The following is a 12,588-nucleotide window of genomic DNA, read 5'->3' as shown; positions in this document are numbered from 1 at the left end:
AATCTTTTCAAGCTTTAAGTTGTCATTTAGCATCCCAACTCACATGCTCATACATTCAATGTACTGTGTATCGTCTTATGATGCAGACCCAGGTAACCACGATCAGCATCATTCAACACTCCGTTGATCCAGTTAAGCATTCGTAGTCATTGGTGAGGACCTTCTTGCATTCTGGAGGACATTTTTATTTGTTTTCTAGTATTTCATTAATAGGATGTTATGGGGTCTGTCCCAATATTCATCTTAGTATTTGTAGAGCCTTCATAGACAGTCAAATAGTTAGTTTGAGTCTCTTATTTCTGTATTTCAGATTGCATTCTTATGAGACTTAAGTGCCAATTTGGCCACCTTATTATTTCTTTGAGTTATATAATGAGAAGGTTTTATTTAAGTTAAATCTTCAACTGAGTTAAGTAATTCAGGCCAAGGGTTCGCTCAAAACCACCAATGGTCATTGGGTGCTGGTCACGTCCAGGGTGTAGGCTCGGGGCGTGATAATTTAGATCAATAATTAGTGTCCTCAATAACTAACTTTATCCTATTCTAATTGAATATTGATCATTTGTAGCTACGAAGCCAATTGGACAAGGCAAGGACTGATGTTTAATTTGAAAAATGGTCAAAAATACAAAAAGAAATGCAAAGTGAATGTTTTTTAAGGGCAGATCGTCAACTAAGCACAACCTCGCCCAAATCGAAGTGTATAGGACTAGTGTCTATCAAAGTCAGAGAACTCCAAAAGAAAAGGCGATGCGTCGAGTGAGATCGGCGGTCCTGATGTACATCACCCAAAACGACAATGTGCAAGGCAAATATTTAATGTTCGAGCAGTGAACCAATGTGGTATTTTCATAGCAATTTACCAAATGTGAAAGGCTGACTCAATCGAGTATGCCAACTAAGGCTAAAACACCTAAAGCCTAGAGCATCACTAGGTGAGCCGAGGAGCGAAGGGTGATTCACCAATTAAGGTGAGCCCGCTAACATTGTCGATCGGTTACAGAGTAGATTTTAGGCCAAATTTTGGAAAAATATAAATAGTCCAAAGAATATAATTTTAGAGAGTTGAACAGTTTGAGTAAAAGAGTGTGAGATTTTAGGCCAAATTTTGGAAAAATATAAATAGTCCAAAGAATATAATTTTAGAGAGTTGAACAGTTTGAGTAAAAGAGTGTGAGAGAACAGGAAAAGAAGTTCACATTTATTAACTTTTGAGTTGATAATACTTTGCCTTTGATAAATATTTTTCTAGTTTTTTGGATTTTACAATTTGAAGATTGAATTTGATAAATTGAAGTTAAATTCAAAGTGGGTTTACTCTTAATTTCTTAATTTCAAGCTACCCATGGCTGCTTTAATGGAAGGCATATTTTTTTTACTTTTTATGATGGTGGCTAAAACCTTCAGATCTATGGGTACTCAAATGAGTTTGGTTGTTGAATTAATGTAGTGGATATTATGTTATGCTCTATTTTATTGTTTATGCATGAATTTGGTCTAATTATCATGGGGTTAACTTATGGGTTAAGGTTTCAAACTTAATTCCTACTTCCTATCTGTGGAAGATGCTCGAAAGGCATTAACAGTGGGTAATCAGTTCAATACTGACAGTTTAGGTTTGTTGTCTATGGCTTGCTTGAAAGAAAGGTTATAGGTCGAATCTATTTGACCTATTATTTAAAGAGATAATAGTAAATTAAGGTATTTAGTTATTTAGAAATAGCATATAGATGAGAACGAAAGGCTCTATCTTAGAAAGAACTAATTTTAACAAGAACCAATTTGGAAAGAGCTATATTGTATAACACTTTCAACATATAATACGGGTAAGTTATTGTGCTTTGATGCATCAGATCCAATTATTTTATTAAGTGTACATATGATCATTTGGTAATATATGTATATACATTACATTGTTAAGGACATTTTATCTTAAGGCAAATTTAACCTTATAAGTGAGTTTTAGGTCAACTACAAACGACCATGAATTTCATCACAGAATGAGTTAGGCGATATCAAAATGAATATCTATGAGTGCTCATTCCAATGCCATCGAGTTTTCTAAATTTCGAGTTTGGATAAGGGAGATATGCCTGTTTGAGTTTAGTAAGGACATTCATTCGAATTAAGAATGTGTATTTTGGTATTTTCTAACCCCACTAGCCTAACTCATTTTTAGTAATATTTTAGGAGTCTAAACTGACTTAGATCAATTTTCACAATACTAAAATATAAGGTCTTTAGAGAGAAGTTCACAAAAAGAAAAAAAGACAAAAATTTCAAGCGTTCAACATTTTCTTGCAATCGTCGAGGGATTTCACCAAGAATTCAATTCTAACGAGGTGTATAAGCTTTCGTAGTGATGGTTTTGTTCACCCTCACGCCAATCATGATTTTCTTGAGTTAATTTCATCCATGAAAATCCATGTATTGAAGCTCTTGATGAGTTTCGTGAAGTTTTGTTCTTAAATCTATAATGATGGGTTTTCACAAGTTCTTGAGGTGAATATTATGAGTTTGAGGGTCATTTTTAGTATATTTTCATGTACTTATGTTGGGTATTATCATTTGATTCTAGGTGAATTAGGACCGAAATCGAGAAGAAAAATTCGTCGAAATGTTTTGGGGCGGCGCACCCCAGATGCTCTAGGAGGGATGGTGCGCAACAAACCAGCTCCAGTAAGTGGAGGACCGGCACAGCGCGCCAGGAATGCTCCAAGAGCATCAGCCCACTTTTTCTTTTGTTTTTATATCCTTACTTATTTCTTTGAGTCGAGCTTTAATTCCATTCTTAATCCTAGATATCTAAACTACATCTAATCATCTCGAGATTAAGATTCAAGTTTGAGAGAGTCTTCAAGTCTTTTTGAGAAGTATTTTACAAACTTCTAAAATTTATTTTAATACTTGAGCACAAAATGAATATATAGGAATGAAGAGAGTTGAGTTTCATTTTTCAAAATGAGTATATGGGACTAAGCATTCCCAAGAGTAAATGTTTTACATTTAAAATGAGAGGAAATTTTGATTTCAAAATTAGTTGATGAGGAGTTGTTGAGCACTATATCTTTTAAGAGATCTTTTTGAGTAATAATCTCAAAGTTTGAGCATGAAGAAATGTTTTAAACATATGAGCATGTAAAGGGTCATACTTTTTAGATGATTCCTTATTTATTTTAAGCATGGTTTTGTGGATCCACTTAGTTGAGGATGTCTTACACTCTACCAAGGTATAATACAATTCTCACACTGTGGACGAGACGTTATATCATCACATAGCTTATAGTGATGGTTGACTGTTAGACAATCTCTCAAACAAGAGTAAAAGAGTTATTATTGTATTTTTAAATACATTGAATTATTACCTACTGTTTTAAAAGTTTTCTTTATTGTGCATCTTTATTGTTGCTTTTATATTGAACTGAGTTGAGTATTTCTGAGCTTGAGTATCCTTGAGTTTAGTTTAGTTGAGTAGAGTTGAGTTGATATGAGGTGAGTTTGTTCTTCCTTTTTATCAGTTCAAGCTTATGCATGTCCTTAAGAGTTCCTCTTGCAAGCTCGTACATTTCATGTACTGACATCATTTGGCATGCATCTTTCATTATGCAAATACAGGAGTTTCTTTGTTAAAACTTGAAACATAAACAACAAGGTCGTCCTTTCGGATGGCTCAATTGGTTTGGAGGGTGAGTGAGGGCAAAGGTTGTAGTCGTTGCGGGTTATCCTGGGGTTCCAAAAAAACAATGTCATAATTGGTAACAAATAGTCTTATATATGTTAATTTAGAAATTTTCTCTTTTGTTATATATATATATATATATATATGTATGTATATAACAATAATCAACCCAAACTTAGACAATTTGTATCTTCATAAGTTAATTTTATTACCTCTATGCTTGGGATGTTGAGAACAACCCACACAAGGGTAGCCACGTTGAATTTGGTTCTGGATTATTTAGGAAAAGCTTAAGTCATCTATGGACCCTTAAAGTTGTCTGCATATTTCGTTTAGAGACTTGAACAGACCTTGTTTTCTATTAGGAATGCTACTTTAAAAAATAAATACCTATTAAATATTTTTCTGACACTTAGTCAAAAGAAAAGGTGTGTGTAATACACATACACATGATGTGGCAAACTAAAAAATCAAAAAGAAGTCATGTTGCATTTTAATTTAAAGTAATTATAAATTTTAGTTTTGAATAAAGACTTTTAACTAAAGTAAAAGAAAAATTATACCCCTTACATGGCCGCATCCCCACCCCAAACATCTTCCTTTCTTCTCTTTTCCTAACACTGACTATTGTCCGCCATTTTTATTTATCGAAGCACTAAAATTGTTAGGCAAAAATTCCTAACCATGACTATTGACCATTATTCTTTATTATTTCCATTTAATTTGATAGTATTTTTGTAAAAGATCTGCTCTTCCTTTGTTGATTTTGATTTTAAATTTTTTTTGTTTCTTCCTTAATTTGTGGGGAAGCAGGGGTGTGGGTCAAGGGCGGTGTGTGTGGGTGAGGTGAAGAAGATGTGGATGGTGTTCTCCATTATTTTCCAACATAGAAGACGTTGATGAAAATCTTCATTTTTTCCGCCAAAAAATATGATGAAAGTACTACTGCAAAATCAATAATACATGATGAATATTACAAAAAAAATGAAGAAAAATTGTTTTTAAAAATTGGTGAAGTGTTGTAAAGATATAGTTGCAAACTTGTAGAAGATGGTGTGGTATTGAAAGAGATGAAAGAGAATATTGTTGTTAAAGGTTTTCCAAAAACAAGAATGAGAAAAAAACTAAAAAAGGAAAAGAGAAAAATAATGAAATATTTGATATAACGCTCTCACCAAAGTGTGAATTACACTTTTTGCGCCACATCAGCATAAACTGTCTAAGTGGTTCAAATTCTGAGACGATAGAGGTCTTTGATAGGTACAAGTCCTAATTGAGGTGTCTAAGAGAATTATGCGGACAACTTTAAGGGGCCATAGATGACTTCAGCCTAGGCCTAACTCATCGGTGGCCCCCTAAAATTGGCACCAATTTTCACTTACACACCTTAAAGCTTTGTATATTTTAGACACGTAATGTCATACTACATTGTGTCATTTTAGCACTGTTTTAACAATCAGTCAAATATATAAAGTGTGTGTAACAAACTCGCCTGATGACGTGTTAAAGTGAAAAATTAAATAAAAACACATGGCATATATATTAAAAATAATTTCTAAAAAAATGATATTTTAGTATAAAGAAGAAGTACTCAATGATTTAATGACATGTGAAATTTTTTATACAAAACATTCCAAAAAAAAAAAAAACAGCCCAACAAAGGTCATCTTCTCCGCCCCACCCACCTAGATCGACTTCTTCATTATTCCCCACCCACTCAACATCTTCTACACCTTTTCCCCCCCTAATCCCAACCCCTTACCCACCCACATATTCTTCTCCACCCCTCTCCCACCCCACCAATCACCTTTTTCAAGTTTTTCTGTTGCCCTTTTTCTTTGCCACAACATGAATCATTGCTTTTCTAATGGGTTTACATTTATTTTTTTATGAAATCTCTTCGTGTTGAAATTCTTTTTTTTTCCTGTAGCATCATCAAAACTAACATCTCGCAATTCAAAATAAGATAGGAAGAAACTAAGAACTCTCGACAGACATCTTTGGAGATGATTAAAAATATAGAAATTTACTTAAGTTAGAAAAAGTGAGTTTTTAGTCAACTTCAAACAACTATAACTTCTAGCTCAAGATGAGTTAGGGAACATCCAGATATGGTTGAAAATCTCTTGGAATAATCTTTCCAACGCCGCCAAGTTTGCGTGATTCCGAGTTTGTATGAGTCAGTTATGTACTTTGGAAGTTGGGCTATCGGAATAAGGAAAGTCCAATGAGGATTTTGAAGGGGTAGTTCGGTCTGTTCTTTACCCTATTAATTTATTTCGCTTTTGGTAATTAATTTAGGGTTTTAAGCTTAGTTAGATCAGTTTATTCTTTTACCAAAAGAGTTAGGATTTTGAGAGAAGAGAAAACAAGAGGAATAAAGCGAAGGAAGGAGAAGGGAATTTTCCATAACATTGGGTAGGTTCACCTATGTGCCAAACATGTTTGATTCAACATGAACTAGTTCTAGAAAGATTGGGATTTGAATGTTCTTGTTGGTTGTTCTTGAATTGCTTTCGCTCTTGAACATGAGTTGAGATTTAGGAGTTTCTTGAAGTAAAAGTGATGTTTCTTGAGTTCATTGGGTTAGATCCTTGTTTATATTATGTGGGTACATGAATCAAAGTGAACTTGAGAAAAGGAATCAAACTAAAACGATTTAAGGTCAGAAAACGAGAAGAAAAATTTGAAAGGCACACCTAGGGAAGGTCAGGCACAGCGCACCCCATTTACACCAGAAGGCCTGGGGCGGTGCGCCTACAGTGCGCCCAAATGATGCCTCTAAACTTTGGGTCTGGTGCGACGCGCCTGGATGCACCCAAATTATCGTTTTTCACCTAGTTTTCGTCGTTCAATCCGTTTAAGCCTTTCTAAAGTGTATTAACCCTTCCTAATGATTCTAACTACTCTAAATGACCTCTAAACCTATAGAAATCATCCAGAAACATGAATTACAACCTTGAATCCAAAACTCCAAATTCAAGGGAAGTCAAGAGCCAAGTTTAGGAAGTTCGTAGAGTCTTTTAGGATGTTTTGAGGGATAAAGAGGAGTTCAAGAACAAGAGGGCTAAGATAGGGAATGAGTCCGGGTAGTAGAAAAGTAATGTAAATTGGTCATTTTTCAGCAGAATCGGAAGGGACCTGCTTAATCATCTGTTCAACAAAGGTGAGTACAATAATCAGAACTTCAGAGAAAAACCTGCTTATTCTCAAGGTAGCATGGCGCAAGGGGGTAGTAAGCCTCCTGCATGCGCCAAGTGTGGTAGAACCATTTGGGTGTTTTTCATGATGGCTCCACTGGTTGTTTCAAGTGCGGTCAGAATGAGCATTTCATGTGAGAGTATCCAAAGAAAAAGAAGGGAAATAGTAATGGGGGCAACAAAACCTAGTCTTCTTCTGTATCTATAGCAGACAAAGGTGAACCTAGAGGGGCTATGGCCAGTACTGGCGGAGGAACAAATCATTTGTATGCTATCAACTGTCGCCAAGAGCAAGAGGATTCGCCAGATATTGTCATTAATATTATTTGAGTATTTGATTTTTTATATCTTGTTAGATCCAGGAGAGAGTTTATCTTTTGTAACTCCATATGTTGCTATGAACTTTGAGATTATTCCTAAGCAACTTAGTAAACCATCCACTTTTTCTACACTTGTTGATGAGTCCATTCCAACAAAGAGATTCTATCGTGAATGTCCCGTTTTCGTCAATTACAAGAGTACCCTGGTTGATTTAATTGAGTTAGACACGGTAAATTTTGAGGTCATTCTTGGTATGGACTTTTTTCATGTTTGTTATGCCTCAGTTGATTGTAGGTTTCGAGCCGTAAATTTGAGTTTTCAAATGAGCCAGTCCTAGAGTGAAAAGCAATTTAGCAGTGCTTAAGGGTTGTTTCATTTCATACCTTAAGGCAGGGAAGTTATTTTATAAGGGGTATGTCTATCACTTGGTCCGAGTTAATGACTCTAGTGTAAAGATACCTCATATTCAGTCAGCTCCAGTAGTAAAAGAGTTTCCATAAGAGTTTCCATAAGTCTTTCTAGAAGATCTTTTAGGAGTTCCTCCTATGAGAGAGATAGACTTCGTTATAGATCTTCTTCCAAATACTCATCCTACATCTATTCCACCATGTAGAATAGCACCAGCAGAGTTGAAAGAGCTTAAGGAGAAGTTGAAAGACCTTCCAGAGAAAGGTTTCAGTTGACCAACTATCTCTCTTTGGGGCGCTCGTCTTATTTGTGAAAAAAAAACAAGTACCGTCTTCCAAGGATTAATGATTTATTCGATCAACTTTAGGGTGCTTCCTATTTCTCGAAAATTGACCTCAGATCAGGCGACCATCAGTTGAGAGTAAGTGAATGTGATATTCCAAAGACAGCATTCATGACCTGTTATGGTCATTATGAGTTCTTGGTCATGTTGTTCGGTTTAACTAATGCACCAGCAGCGTTCATGGACCTTGTGAATAGGGTCTTCAAACCTTATTTAAATATGTTTGTTATAATTTTCATTGATGAAATACTAATCCATTCAAGGAATGACGAAGATCATACTAGTCACCTTAGAATAATCCTTCAGAAATTTAAAGATAGAGAGTTGTATGACAAGTTCTCTAAATGTGAGTTTTGGCTGGAGTATATGGCGTTCTTGGGCCACATAGTTTTCGGTGATGGGATTAGAGTTGATAGACAAAAAATTGAGGCAGTGTAGAATTGTCTTAGACCCACATATCCAACTGATATTAGTAGTTTCTTGGGTTTGGCTAGCTATTATAAAAGGTTCTTAAAGGGATTATCATCTATTCCATCCCCTTTGACCAAGTTAACTCAGAACAAAATTAAGTTCCAATAGTCTGAATCTAGTGAGAAAAGCTTTCAGGAATTGAGAAGAGACTGAGTACTACCACAGTTTTGACCTTACCAGAAGGTACTCATGGTTTTGTGGTGTATTGTGATGCATCTAAATTTGGTTTGGATTGTGTGTTAATGTAGATTGCAAAAGTTATAGCTTATGCCTCTAGACAGTTGAAAGTTCATGAGAAGAATTATCCAACCCACGACTTAGAGTTGGCTATAGTAGTATTCTCCATGAAGATATGACGCCACTATATGTATGGAGTTCATGTTGACGTATGCACTGACCACAAGAGATTGCAAATATGTGTTCACTTAGAGGGAGCTTAATCTCATACAAATGAGGTGGTTAGAATTGCTCAAGGACTATGACATGCGTATTCTTTACCACCCAGGTAAGAATAATGTTATTGTTGATACCTTAAGCAGGTTTTATATGGGTAGTACCGCCCATCTTGAGCAACAAAAGAAAGAACAAGCAAAATATCTGCATAGACTTGCAGATTGGGAGTTCGATTAATGGCTTCAATCGAAGGGGTAGTAGTGGTGATGAATGAGGCTAAATCATCCTTACTGTCAGAAGTGAAAGAAAAGAAGGATCAAGATCCCATTTTTCTTGAATTGAAGGCAAATGTTCATAAGCAAAAAATATTGATTTAACCGAAGGGGGAGCGGTGGTGATGAATGAGGATAAATCATCCTTACTGTCAGAAGTGAAAGAAAAGAAGGATCAAGATCCCATTTTACTTTAATTGAAGGCAAATGTTCATAAGTAAAAGTATTATCTTTGAACAAGGGGGAGATGGTGTATTGAGATATGAAGGTAGATTGTGTGTGCCTATGATGGTTGGACTCCAAGAGAGGATCATAGAGGAAGATCATAGATCCAGATACTCCTTTCATTCAGTTCCACAAAGAAGTATCGCGATTTGAGGGAAGTCCATTGGTAAAGTAGCACAAAGAAAGGCATTGCATAATTTGCTGCTAAGTTTTCAAATTGCCAACAAGTTAAAGTAGACCATCAAGGCCCATTAGTTTAGCTTAGAATATAGATTTTCTAGAATGGAAGTGGGAGATTATTAATATGGATTTCATCATAGGTTTACAAAGGTCTCGCAAGCAGCATGATTCTATTTGGGGATTGTCGATAGAATGAAAAAATCAGCCCACTTTTTGCCGGTAATGACTACCCACTCGGCAAAAGATTATGCTAAGTTGTTTCTTCAAGAGGTTGTAAGACTTCATGCAGTTACAATCTCCATTATTTCAGATAGAGGTGCACAATTTACCGCACTATTCTGAACTTAGAGGATATGTTGAGGGAAAGTGTGATTGACTTCAAAGGTAATTAGGATGATCAATTACCTCTCATCGAATTTGCATACAACATTAGTTACCACTTTAGCATCCAAATGGCTCCCTATGAAGCTCTTTATGGGAGAAATATATCTTATTGGATAGTTTGAAGTTGGTGAAGCTGGGCTGATACGACTAGATTTAGTCCATCAAGCTATGATAAGGTGAAAGTGATTCAAGAGAGGTTGAATATGGTGCAAAGTCATCAAAATTCTACATTGATGTGAGGAGGACGTTAGAGTTCGAAGTAGATAATTATTTTACTTGAGAGCTTCACCCATGAAGGGTGTTATGAGGTTTGCTAAGATTTGAAACTTATTCCCCTATATATTGGACCTTATAGAATATTCAAGAGGATTGTCAATATAGCTTATGAGTTGGAGCTACCACAAGAGTTAGCAGCGGTTCATCTGATATTCCACATCTTCATGTTGAATAAGTGCTTGGGTGATCCTTCATTTACTATACCAACTGAAAATATTGAGATCAAGGATAGCTTATCGTATGGGGAGATTTCAGTTCATATTTTAGATCGCCAAGTTCACAAATTTAAAACAAAGGAGGTTGCATCAGTCGAAGTCCTTCGGAGGAACCAATTTGTCGAAGAAGCTAATTCAGAAGCTGAAGAGAATATGAAGAAGAGATATCCACATCTCTTTAATCCAGAGAAAATGCAGACAAAGAGACGAATTCTCTTCTTAACACTCTTTAAATTATGAGTGAGCATGTTGGTTTTTGCATTTTCTTGTTACGTGTTTGAACTTGATCTTACCACCCTTAAATAGTAGGAGTAATCTTATTCAAGGATGAATGTTCCCAAGGGGGAGATATTTCAACATCTCACAATTCGAAATAAGTTAGGAAGAAGCTAAAAACTAGAAATAGCCATCTTTGAAGATAATTAAAAATCTGGAAGTTTACTTAAGTTAGAAAAAGTGAGTTTGTAGTAAACCTCAAACAACTATGACTTCCAGATCGGGATGAGTTTGGGGAACTTCTATATATGGTTAGTAATATCTTGGAATGATCTTTCCAACGCCGCCGAGTTTGCGTCATTTCGAGTTCATATGAGTGAGTTATGTCCTTTGAAAGTTGGGTTGATGGAATAAAGAAAGTCCAATCCGGATTTTGGTGGGGTAGTTTGGTATTTTTCCTTACCTTATTAATTTATTTCGTTTTTGGTAATTAATTTAGGGGTTTAGGTTTAACTAGATCATCTTACACTTTTACCAAAAGTTTTAGGGTTTTGAGAGAAGAGAAATGATGACGAGAAAAAAGGAGAAAGGAGAAGGGCGTTCAAAGATTCCTTAAGAAGTTAAACTTGTGGATTTCGTCATGGTTGATCCCTTAAAAGGTATGTGAGCTTTCCATAAAATTTATTTTGTTCACTTACGTGTCAAGCATGTTTGATTCAACGTGAATTAGTTCTAGAAAGGTTGGAATCTGAATATTCTTATTAGTTGTTCTTGAATTGCTATTGTTCTTGAACATGAGTTGAGATTTAGAGTTTTTGGGTATAAAAGTGATGTCTCTTGAGTTCATTGGATTAGATCCTTGTGTTTATTATGTGGGTACATAAATCTAAAGTGAATTTGAGAAAAGGAATTAAATTAAAACGATTTAAGGTTAGGCGCGGTGCGCCCCATTTGCGCCAAAGGGCCTGGGGCGGTGCGCCTGCAGTGTGCCTAAATGAGGCCTCTGAACTTTAGGGCTAGCGCCGCGCACCTTGATGTTCCCAAATCATAGTTTTTCACCCAGTTTTCATCGTTTAGTCTGTCTAAGCCTTTCTAAAGTGTATTAACACTTCCTAATGATTCTAACTACTCTTAATGACTTCTAAACCTATAGAAATCATTCAGAAACATAAATTGCAACCTCGAATCTATAACTTCAAATTCAAGGAAAGTCAAGAGTCAAGTCTAGGAAGTTGGTAGATTCTTTTCAAGAATTCTTTTGCAAATGCTTTTAACTTTGTTTTAGACATAAAGTTCAAGATGAGTAAAAAGTAAAAGAGTTCAGATTTGAAGTTCAGTTCTTCAAAATAGTATATGGAGACTAAGTATTCCCAAAGAATTTAAAATGTTTTCACATTTGAACAAGATAGAAAAACTTTGATTTCAAAAAGAGCCTTTGAGTTAGTTTTTCAGTAAAGAGGAAACTCTAATTTCCAAAAGAGCCTTTGAGCTAGTTTTCAGTTGAGAGGAAACTCTTATTTCAAAAGAGCCGTTGAGCTACTTTTCAGTTAAGTGTAAACTCTGATTTCAGAAAGATGATTGAGCCAGTTTTCGATAAAGAGTAAATGCTTTCACACAATTAAGCAAGAGGAGAAACTAAGATTTCCAAGATAGCCTTTGAGCTAAGTTTAAAGCAATTATCTCAAACCACATAAAGAAGTTATGTTTTTAAACATAAAGAGATAGTATATTTTTGAAGTAGTATTGAGCTCCGAACGGGAGAGAGTTCTGCAAACTCTGAGCCGCCATAAATTATTAGCCACCATTGGCACAAAAGGATCATATTTTTGTAGAAGATTCGTTTAGTAGTTTTTAGAATAAACTAGTGGATCCACTTAATAGTGCAGGTTCTATACTAATGGCAAAATATAGGAAGGCCCTGGCAGCGAGAGGCAAAACATTGTATCATTAGTATAGCTCTAAAGTGATGGTTGTCGGTTAGAGAAACTCCCACAGAATTTAAATG

Source organism: Solanum pennellii, chromosome 7, assembly GCF_001406875.1.
Source record: "Solanum pennellii chromosome 7, SPENNV200".
In the NCBI taxonomy this organism is placed as follows: Eukaryota; Viridiplantae; Streptophyta; class Magnoliopsida; order Solanales; family Solanaceae; genus Solanum; species Solanum pennellii.
This window is presented reverse-complemented; position numbering follows the sequence as displayed.